Below are 10717 nucleotides of genomic sequence, written 5' to 3' on the forward strand. Positions count from 1 at the left end.
TATGAAAAACCAGACGTTTTTCCGGTTTTTGTGTTACAATAAAAAACAAAAAAACTAAATAACCAGTCACTTTTTCATGTTTTGGTTTTTGATTGCCAATTGAAAATGGAAAGAACGAATGATACACGGATTCACATCCAAAGCCTTATGCAGGACGACAAGTTTGTGTCATTCTAATAAAAAAGGTCTGATGTTGATGTCCTCATTCAGACCCTTGGGAGTTAAAGTGTCTAGTGTGTATATCCAGGAAAGTTCTCTCTTAAGGAGTAAAGTGTCAATGTTGCCACCTCTTCGAGGGAGTTTGATGGATTCAATGCCGATGTATTTTAAAGCAGCCACACTGTGCCGAGCCTCTGTGAAGTGGACTGCCACTGGACTGGATGGATCCTGGTTTCCAATGGCACATCTGTTTTCTGTGATTCTAGTTTTTAGAGGTCTTGTGGTTTTACCAATGTACGAGAGGCCGCAGGGACATTGAAGCATATAGATGACATTTTCTGTTTTACAGGTGATGATGCTCTTAATAGGGAATCTCCTCCCAGAGTGAGGGTGGTTAAAGGAGTGTGTTTTATATGTAGAATTACATTGTTGGCAATTACCACACCTGTAGTTGCCAGGTTTGATTTGCGTGAGGAAGTGAGAGGCAACAGGTGGTGGTCGGTCTGCTCTCACCAGGATATTGCGAAGGTTAGGAGGTTTTTTTCTGGTTTTCTTTTTATCACTAGATATGTATGACGGCCAGCTGGCGTGATGTTGCCTTTTCTAGTTATAATATGTTTGGATATCTGGATACATGTAATTTGTATTTTATTTTACACCCAGAGTTTTGAATTGATTTTTTTCTTATGTGACCCCCTGGGGAGGGCTTAAAATGGGGTGTCTTTTGTATCCACATTTAGTCTGAAGAAGAGCAAAATGTACTCAAAACGTCACGTGTGATGTGCTAAATAAATCTGCACAGGGGAGCAAAAGTGTGCAGTCTCCTCTCTTGTTTTTTCCTGGATCTGCTTTGAGACCAGCACCTGTTAAGCTATTGGATGTGCGCGACCTATTTTACCTTTTGTTCCATTTCAGAGATGAACTCATCTATGTTGCCTCCTGGAGGGGGGTATATGACCAGGATGCTTAGAGATCTTTACTGCGTGATATTCGAGTGATGAGCAGATAGCACCGAGATGGATGTGAAAAAATCCACATTTTGGACATTAAAATGCCTGTACCACCTCCTCATCCAGCAGAGCGACGTGTTTGAGTGAATTCTGCATCTAGGGATAGAGACGCTGGTGAATCTGTTTTCTGGGCGGATCTCTGTCAGGGCTAGGACCTGAATGTCTGATAGATGTAACAATGAACTGATGAACTGGGTTTTGTTACCTGTGGAGTAGGGCTGGGCGATTATACGATCTCGATTTGTGATCGCGATCAAATTAAGTTCGATCACGGTGATCAGCTGTGGGTCTACTTTCTCGATCACGTGCAAAACATGCTGCAGCAAAGTGCACGACAACCAATCACAACCCGCTTTCCTGGCACTGCGCTGTCTGCATTAATTGATCGTGCGCATGACATGCCGCGGCAAGTTGCATGACCATAGGCAGTAAACTAGTCACATCTGCCTCCCCTGCACTGGTGGGAGCAAGCGTGACCAGAGAGAATAAAACTACAAGACAACAACCGCAGGCTAGCGTTAGCTTAGCTTCGAGCTGACCGGGACTCACGGTTAGCGGTTATTTATTTATTTATTTCGCCGGACAACTTCTTCCGAGCGTACAGGAGGAGGGTGTGATGGATTCACAAAATGCCCTTCGTGATGGATGTATTGTGTATTCGAACCGCACTCATTAAAGTTGTGATTCGCTCTGCTTGTACCACAAATTACTCATCACCGCCGACTTCAGAAACTCCGCGGCCCCGACATGGGTGTGTGTGTGCGTGCGTGCGTGTGTGTGCGTGCTCAACGGAGTGAATGTGTCGGAGCGCGGAGGCAACAAGCAGAGCTCAGCATGATGACGCCGTAGGCTCTGCGTTGGTGTAACGCGGGACCATAAATCAGCCTTAAGTCCCTTTAGGCTAATACTGTGAGAAATAACCTCTCATAATAGCAGTACTACAGTTAATAAATGTAATAAAACTGCAGTTTCTGCTGGCTACTGAGTCCTGTAAGTGGCGAGTGAGTTTTAACTCCTTAATTACCAACCAGCGTCAGAGTCACGCACAGTACACAAACTGTGATGTTAGAGAGCCACCTGTTGGTCAATTTAAGCAACCGCATCGCCAGCTGCTTGACAGTGGCTCAACTCATATTAGTTTACTGTTTTTCTTTTTAATAATGTCATTGCAATTTTATCTATGCAATTGTGATAAAAATGGCAAAATAAATGAAAAACTGTGAACAACCGCATTCCGTAGGCTATTCAGTACTCAGTATTCAGCCAAGTCTTTAAATTTTATTCCGCTTCAGTTTCGGCCTCAAATTTTCATTTTGGTGCATCCCTAGTTTTTTCGGTGGGTACCACTGGTAGCATTCTGGATTCTTGTTAAAACATGCTATTTGCTTTATTTGTTAATAAAAAAAAACTAATCTCTGGTTTCTTTCTATTTTATTCCAGAAGGGAGGGGGGATCTTCTGATTTTAAAAAAATCGTGATTAAAAATCGAGATCATTCAATATGGGGAAAAAAATCGTGATCACTTTTTTTGCCATATCACCCAGCCCTACTGTGGAGTGACAGTTCCAGACACCAAAGATAACAGAGGATGTGTTGTACCACGGGACAAAACAGGTTTTGCGGATTGTGCCGCCTACGGAAAGCGTGTCTTGGTCCGTACCCATATCTGACCGGGATGGTTTTGAGACACATTTGACACAACTTTGCAAGTTGCAACTCTGCTCGGTGGACTCGTGCAGGTAGATTCGCAGGTGTTTACCCTATGTGGTCTTAACCTGAATTGGGCAGTGACAAAGCTGATGCTACAGCGCACCGAGTGTGGTGAAATAAAAGAAGTCAACTCAGTCAACTCAGCTGCAATCGCCAGGCTAATTGCAACTGGATGAAACTGCCTCTTTCTGCTTCGCCCGAGCAGTTACAAAACAGGGGGTGTGACCCGCATCACGGCCTCAACTGTAGTCCAGAGAAAGCTGCTAATGGCAGGGAATCAGACTAACAAACGCGATAAAGTGCCCGAAACCAAACCAGAAACTCAGACGCTCACGTAAACCAACTGATCAGTCGCTAATGAAATCCGTGCTTGTTCACTGCATAGAACTTCTCTCTTGTTCTTCCAATTTATTAATGACCTGAGTTTCATTTCTTGCAAAGCCGTCTGTCATTTAAGTAGCCAGTTGCATATTACGGTTCCCATAATATATCAATTTATGGCGTCCTCAGCACTGAGGAGGAGGAGCTCAAAATCCTTCTCATCTTGCTATCAATAAATCCCACCCAAGTCCCGCAATCTCATCATTCTGTTTACATCAAACCTGACCCACGATTAAGTGTACCCTTAAGGAAAGTTATTGATAGGGCCAACTCAACACCTGGCCCCGTCAGTTAATGTAAAAAGACAGGTGACACACTACATTGGAGTAATAAACATGGGGTATCCAGTGTTGTGCCCGCCCATGTGCCCATGTGAACTCTGAACTTATAAATGATTATGAATTCATGATTGGGTGAACATTTTCAGACCAGTAAAGGCCGAAAGCCATGGTGTCTTTTTATGACCCCCGGTTTATGACCCCCTGCCGCATGCCGCATGGCCTCAACAAAGGGAGCAGTGGAAAATCCCCAGAGAAGAGCACCCCTAAAGTTTACGACACCTGGGGGGGGATGAGACACTCTGGAAATTCCACTGAAACCAGCAGGGAGTCTGTGATCCCCTGAGGGGCGGACCGACTTACAGTAAAACCTCCTCCAAAACCTTTAAATACCAGGAGCCCCCAAAAGACGCTCTCTTCCGACCAACCTTCCGTCCTGAGCAGCTGGACCTTTTGGCTGCGGGCCAAAGATCCCATCTCCTCCTCCCCCCCTGGGAGGGGGGAGAGAAGATCCAGCGGAGCATTGCTCCACGGCCGGCCCATGCTCTGCATGCCCTCGCTCCAGCTTGGCTTGGAGATCCGCTGCGGTCCCGGAGCGAGGCAGCGCTCCGTCCCTCCTGCTCCGCCTAACCTTTTCTCTGCTTGAGTTCCCTTAGCCCGGAAGCCAGACTCTTCCAGGTCCGTGAGCCCGCGCCTTGGTGAAAGACGGCGACGGCCCTGATTCCAGTGGACTGTCCTCGCACGCCTGGAGGCGCGTCAAGAGGCTCCGTGATCGGAGAGACCTGCCCGGCTGTGCGCACGCAGCAAGACTGCATCTCTTTTCAAAGGAGGAACGTGGAGAGCAAGCTGAGCGGCTGCCCGCCCCAGGGAACCCCTGCAGGATCGTCCTGCCCGTGAGGTCCCACAGGACTGAGCCGAGCCGAGCCGCATGGTGGACCAGAGAGAAACAAGGCCGCATCGGACTGGAACCCCAACAGAACCCGCAGCTTCCCGATCCCGACCGGAAGGCGTGAGGTCTTGAGTCTGAGTGTACTAGTTTAATTGAGAGCGTTCCAGAGCTAAATCTGTGTTCAGACCTGAGTTTACTGCATACATCACTATCATTGCTATCATTATTGTGTTTGATTATGTTGTCGTCGTCGCCACTTTCTGCTAGTCAGTCACGTTTTAAAGTGCTGCTTCGCCAGTTGATCACGGTTTAAACACCGGGATCACCATCCGTTCTAATTGCACGTGGCGTGGTTACAGTCCCGCCATCTTTAAATACTGCAGCCATCTTTCACCCACGTTGTTGAACCGTACATGTTCGTTGATACCATGTTTATTATTACATTTGATTCTTTTTTTTTCATTCCATGCATTTAACTTTCATTTCATTTTTATTGATTGTTGGTTTTCTAGTTAATTAATGGTTTTATAATAATGTAGTGTGCCATCAGGATTTATTTGGGGTGTTGCGTTACCATCTTTTGACACCTATATGTAAATAAATTCCGATTGATTTTTAATGAGTGGTTGTTGTTATTTCATACAGATTTTGGTCACAAACTGATTGTTTGAGCAGAGCCTGTGCTCGAATCTCACCCTTCAATTGTTATTCTGTAAGTGATAGTAAGATTTACTGTTCTGCATAGGGTTGTCCCGATCAGGATTTTTTAGCTCCCGATCCGATCCGATCACTTGAGTTTGAGTATCTGCCGATCCCGATTTTTCCCGATCCGATCACTTTTTTTGGCTCCCGATACATTTCCGATACTTTTTCCCAATCAGATACATTTTGGCAAAGAATTAAGTAAAAAAGTAAAGTAAAAAAAAGTAAAGTAAATTAAGTAAAAAACTGTATTGTCCATTCTCTCCAACATGGACATATTTTTGTTTTTTCACTGACTGCATCATTGGATCAAAACAAAGCTTATCAGCTCTGGTGCCACAAAATGTAGAAACATGAAATTATAAACTGAAACAAAAAGTTCAGAATAGTAAAATAACAAAAATAAATCAATTTCACTTCAAAAGGAGGTAGTTTACTTACGAGGTTTAAAAGTTGAATGACATCCAGTCAAACTCACAATCAATAAGAAAATGAAAATACATTTTGGCTTAACCGTAGTGCAGAATTCTCAACAGCATGAAATGAATAGCAGCAGATATTCATTGTGGCTGTTATAGTTTTCTGTCACTGTGTTGTGCTGATGTCACGCAGAGCGTAGGAACCAATTGTGGTTGTTCAGACACGGACCCTTTAGACCGTAACACCAGCCTGCAAAATAGCAGTCCGTCATCCCTGTGTTGTTACCGAGTCAATAAAGTGGACCAAAAGATGATTTACGAGTGACGGATAATCATTTACATAACACTACAGTCACTTTTCTCCGACAGCTTTTCTTTGTTTTTAAAACTTTCAGACCGTTTATCTGAGCGTAGCCTAGCTGCTGTTAGCTCTCTGTTAGCCACGCTTCCTTCCCCACCAGCACAAACGATTCTTCAGCCGCCGGCGCTGCCCAAAATCTTACAATAAACACACATCAACTGTCTGTATTGTTAAATGCAATTATAAAATGATTAAATAATTAATATATGTTAAAACATAGGCACAGAGCAATAAGCAAACAAATAAGACGAACTCAGGGGTGATAGTAAAAAAAAATCCTGAGCCTGAACTTTTTTTCCCTGGGAGGTAAGCGAGCCCCTAAACCAAGATATATGCCCCGATCAACACAATTGTCATTTTTTGTCCTCTTAAAGTGTAAGTCTGGTGTAAATTGACCCATGGTCCTGTTCAAGCTCACCACATGCAGCCCATAGAAAACAGAATGAGTAAATTGAACAACATAGGCCAGGGGTGTGATTCCCTGGGACATTTTGATAAATAGTTCATTAAATTGAATATTCTGATGACTTTTGTAGATTTTCCATATTTTTGTAGATATGCCTCCACGCTGCCAAACACACACAAACACAACCGCATGTGAAGCAGTAAATTGGCTTAGAATGGCCTATTTTACTGTCATGAGGAGGAAATATTGTAGAAAAACATTAATGTCCACACTAGTATAAATACAGGTTTACATGGCCTCAAAAAATGATGCCGTTTACAATGAGATGGCAGCACTTATGATTCTAATGTAGGGCTGAACGATTTTTGAAAATAATCTAATTGCGATTTTTTTCCTCAATATTACGATTGCGATTTAATATGTGATTATTTTTTTTCAAGGTCCTGTTCTCATGTATTTTTCAACTACACAAGCAATAAATCAGTCTGTTTCAAGTAGATTTTCACTTCACTTCAGTTTTACAGGGGGGGATGATTTGGACCGTTTTTATTTCAGGGGGGATGATTTGGACCGTTTTTATTTCAGGGGGGATGATTTGGACCGTTTTTATTTCAGGGGGGATGATTTGGACCGTTTTTATTTCAGGGGGGTGTGATTTGGACCGTTTTTATTTCAGGGGGGGGTGTGCCATCACATCACCCCTCATCCCCCCTCAACTCGAGTAGGCTACTGTTCACACAGAGCTCAGAACTTCTTCATAAATAACTCAAAAATCCCAGAGAGAAAAAAAACACCAGCAAGCTAAAAAACAAACCAATAAAGCTCTCAGAGTTAACACAACGAACCAGCAATGAACTCGCAGCCGCTCTCTAACCTCCTGATGAGCTCACGGGCTGCAGGTGTGGTTTAAGGCTGATTTATGGTTCCGCGTTACACCAACGCAGACCATACGCCGTGGGTTACGCGTATGGTCGTACTACGGCGAAAGCTCTGCGTCGATTTAACGCGGAACCATAAATCAGGCTTCACAGCGCCCGGCTGGTATTCCTCGCAGCGCGCAGCTCCTCGCCGACTCCGCGCTCATATATTTAATAAATTTATAATGCCCATATATTTATAAAGCCTAACTTGGCCGAGCCCTAACGCTGAGGCCATGGTAGATTTAGGTTACACGCGGACACGCGGCACTGTTGACTTTTCCCTGCCGGCTCTGCTCACTGGCTAAACAGTCCCCACACAAACAGGGTCCAGCGGCGCTACGTTCCGCCGCGCGGCGTTCCCAACGTTGTGTGCGCTACTCACCGGTATTACGGTATATGAAAAATTCATATCATAAGAAAAATAAACGGCAAACCTGATTTTATTTTATTTTTTTCTCGCAAACACCTCGGTATGCCGGAAATCCGGCGTGACGCCGGAGCGCTATCACCCCTGCGAACTGGCCTGGAGCTGCTGGAGCCGCTCTGAGCTGCAGCTGGGGCTCAGAGCAGAGCCGCCCGGCTCTTCTGGCCGCTGCGCCGACTCCGCGCTCCCAGCGCTACCGGGTCGCGGAGTCGGAAACCAGCCGGCCGAGCCATAACAGTATGTCCCGATACTTTTTTGGCCGATCCCGATCTTTTGAAAATGACGTGATCGGGCCCGATCGATCGGCCACCCGATCGATCGGGACAACACTAGTTCTGCAGAATAATCCTTAATCATCTGAGACTGATTTTCTGCTGTTAAGTTATCATTTTCCCTGGATTAAGGCCCCGGGGTGGTGCCCCTACGAGAATTATTATCATTTTGATAATTCAATTTGATAAATAGTCGACTTTATTAATTATTAATAATTCTTTAATAGAATTATCATTAGCCTTCGATAACTGACCAGCTTAGCTACCTGAGTTGCACAACACCAGCAATGTACAATTCAAGTCAAAACATACTTCATTTATCACCAAAGAGAAATTAAAGCAGCACAACGTAACTTTCATCTTTTGTTGAGTTTGGCGGCTCCTTTGGACAAAAGCGGTAGTGCTTTACCAGTAGTGTGGCAGGGTTCCTACCATGCTCCTCAAAGTTACATAGTGCCAGTGAAGGCGATACAGACCCCCTCAGACCATGACAGAGGTGTCATTAAACCTGTTGGAAGTTGATGTACCATCACAATGACTCTGGAAATATTATATTAAGGTGGAAAAGTTACGTAGTGTCGCTTTAAAGGGGCTTGATGTAACAGTGCATTTGGGTAGCACTTTCAATTTGTGCAACACAAAGTGATTTGCATTTTTCAGATTCAGATTTTTCTAATTCAGAAAAAAAAATTCCAAATAAACTCGCTTCTACCACCTGAATACAACCAATAACCACAATCATCTGCAAAAGATACACGTAATACACACTCATACCAACACACAACTAGACCCGTGCAAATAATCTCCATAAAAGGTCAAAAGTACATGAAACTATGAAACATGAAACTCCTGACTCTAACACACGTAAAATTGACCATTAACACACAAGTAAGCAATCAAATGAGTCAAGGGGTTGGTGCTAAGAACAGGGTATCAGTCAGTCAATCAATCAATAGTTATTTAACATATATATAAAATCCCACACTTTACCACTGAGTTCCATCATAACTTTAAAAACCTCTAAATTCGCTCATCTCTCTACCTGTGTAGCTTCAGCAGTATCCTACGCATCTATTACGAAATTTGGATGGATTATAGATTATTATCCATACTCTTTGACTCTGACTCTTTGCACCATTCTGCACAACTGTACATAATATATTTGCACTGGACCTTTTACCTTTTTACCTTTTAACTACGTCCTCGCATTACTGCAAATACCTCCACACTCATGTAAATACTGCAATCACCCATGTACTGTATTTCAATCTGTTTATATCATATAATCACATCTCATTTGTTCATAATTGGGACGGCAGTAGCTCAGGTGGTAGAGCGGGTCGTCCAATGATCCGAAGGTCGGCGGTTCGAATCCCGCTCTGTCCCAGTTTGCTGCCGTAGTGTCCTTGGGCAAGACACCTTACCCACCTTGCCCCGTGTTAATGTGTTTGAATGTTGGTGGTGGTCGGAGGGGCCGTTTGGCACGATATGGCAGCCACGCTTCTGTCAGTCTGCAGGGCAGCTGTGGCTACAAACGTAGCTACCACCACCAGTGAGGATGTGTATGAATGAATAATGATATCTGTAAAGCTCTGGGTGCCTTGAAAGGCGCTATATAAAACCAAGTAATTATTATCATTATTATTATTATTATTATTAAATTCAATTCGATTTTATTTATATAGCACCTAATACAACAGATGTTGTCTCCAGACGCTTTCCAGAGAATATATATATATATATATATATATATGTGTGTGTGTGTGTATATATGTGTTTATTTCACTGCGTAAGAACTTCTGGTTAGATCTTAACTGCATTTCGTTGCCCTGTACTTTTGACATGTGCAATGACAATAAAGTTGAATCTAATCTAATCTAATACTCCCTATGTCAACACAAATATTACGTGTTATAAAGTTATCAGTATGCGTTTCTAAAGGCCTAACGTTTTGTAACAAATGACGGAGTGAACAATGAGCTCATGAGCCTGAATTTCACCTTTATGAAACATGCTACAGGCTGATTCATGGTTCCGCGTTGCACCAACGCAGAACCTACGGCGTAGGGTTCCGCGTACCCTACGTCGTAGGCACGCCGTCGATTTAACGCAGAACCATGAATCAGCCTTAAGTTTCGGTTGGAGTGTAGCCTCCGCAGCTAGCGCATACCAGACTATGTGCCCGAGCGACATTCGCTTCGGCAATGTCATTAGATATCATATTAATAAAAGACAGAAAAATGCAGCAGTCTCGGGATGAAATTGATACTCTTGATATTTACCTTATGTGTAAAAGTACAGTCGGAGATGCAGACAAGCGTGTGCGGAAGTTGCCTGCTGGCAGATGTCAACAAGAAGTTGCCGCACGCGCTAGGAACTCTGGGTATTGTAGTTTAAAAGGGGCGGAAACGACTACACTACCCATCAGCACAAGCGACGAACCCAAACTCAGCTGCCAAGTCGCTCAGCAGTAAAACGAAACTAGAGAGAAACTGTAGAGTAGTAGTTTATTCCATAAACGTAAAAAAACAAACAAACACGCAAAACAAGAAAGAAACTGAAAAGCCTTTACACAGTAATGGACATTACATATGACTACAAAACAAAAAAAAGAACACAACGCATTATCAGTTGATTTACCTGTCTGGGGGGAAGTAATACTTATTCAATCCCACCCCTTATCAATGAGTTTAGCATACTATCATTAGGCGTCCTTATCAATATTGAATTATCCATTTAACTAACTATAATTCTTTTTTCAAAGAACAAAAGAAAACAAAAGACAA

At 43.4% G+C, this 10717-nt stretch overlaps 1 protein-coding gene across 3 annotated transcripts in view; it reads right to left on the bottom strand.

The window, feature by feature from the left end:
• The window catches only part of ascc3 (activating signal cointegrator 1 complex subunit 3), a 277397-nt gene extending 267090 nt beyond the window's left edge, over window positions 1-10307 (bottom strand). For all 3 annotated transcript variants that reach the window (XM_061715394.1, XM_061715404.1, XM_061715413.1), the window contains exon 1: window positions 10214-10307. The gene's annotated coding sequence lies outside the window, so the exon portion shown is untranslated. The remainder of the gene's footprint in view (window positions 1-10213) is intronic.
• Between the last annotated feature and the right edge of the window lie 410 nt (window positions 10308-10717).

This window comes from Cololabis saira, chromosome 3 (genome assembly GCF_033807715.1).
Source record: "Cololabis saira isolate AMF1-May2022 chromosome 3, fColSai1.1, whole genome shotgun sequence".
Taxonomy (NCBI): domain Eukaryota; kingdom Metazoa; phylum Chordata; class Actinopteri; order Beloniformes; family Belonidae; genus Cololabis; species Cololabis saira.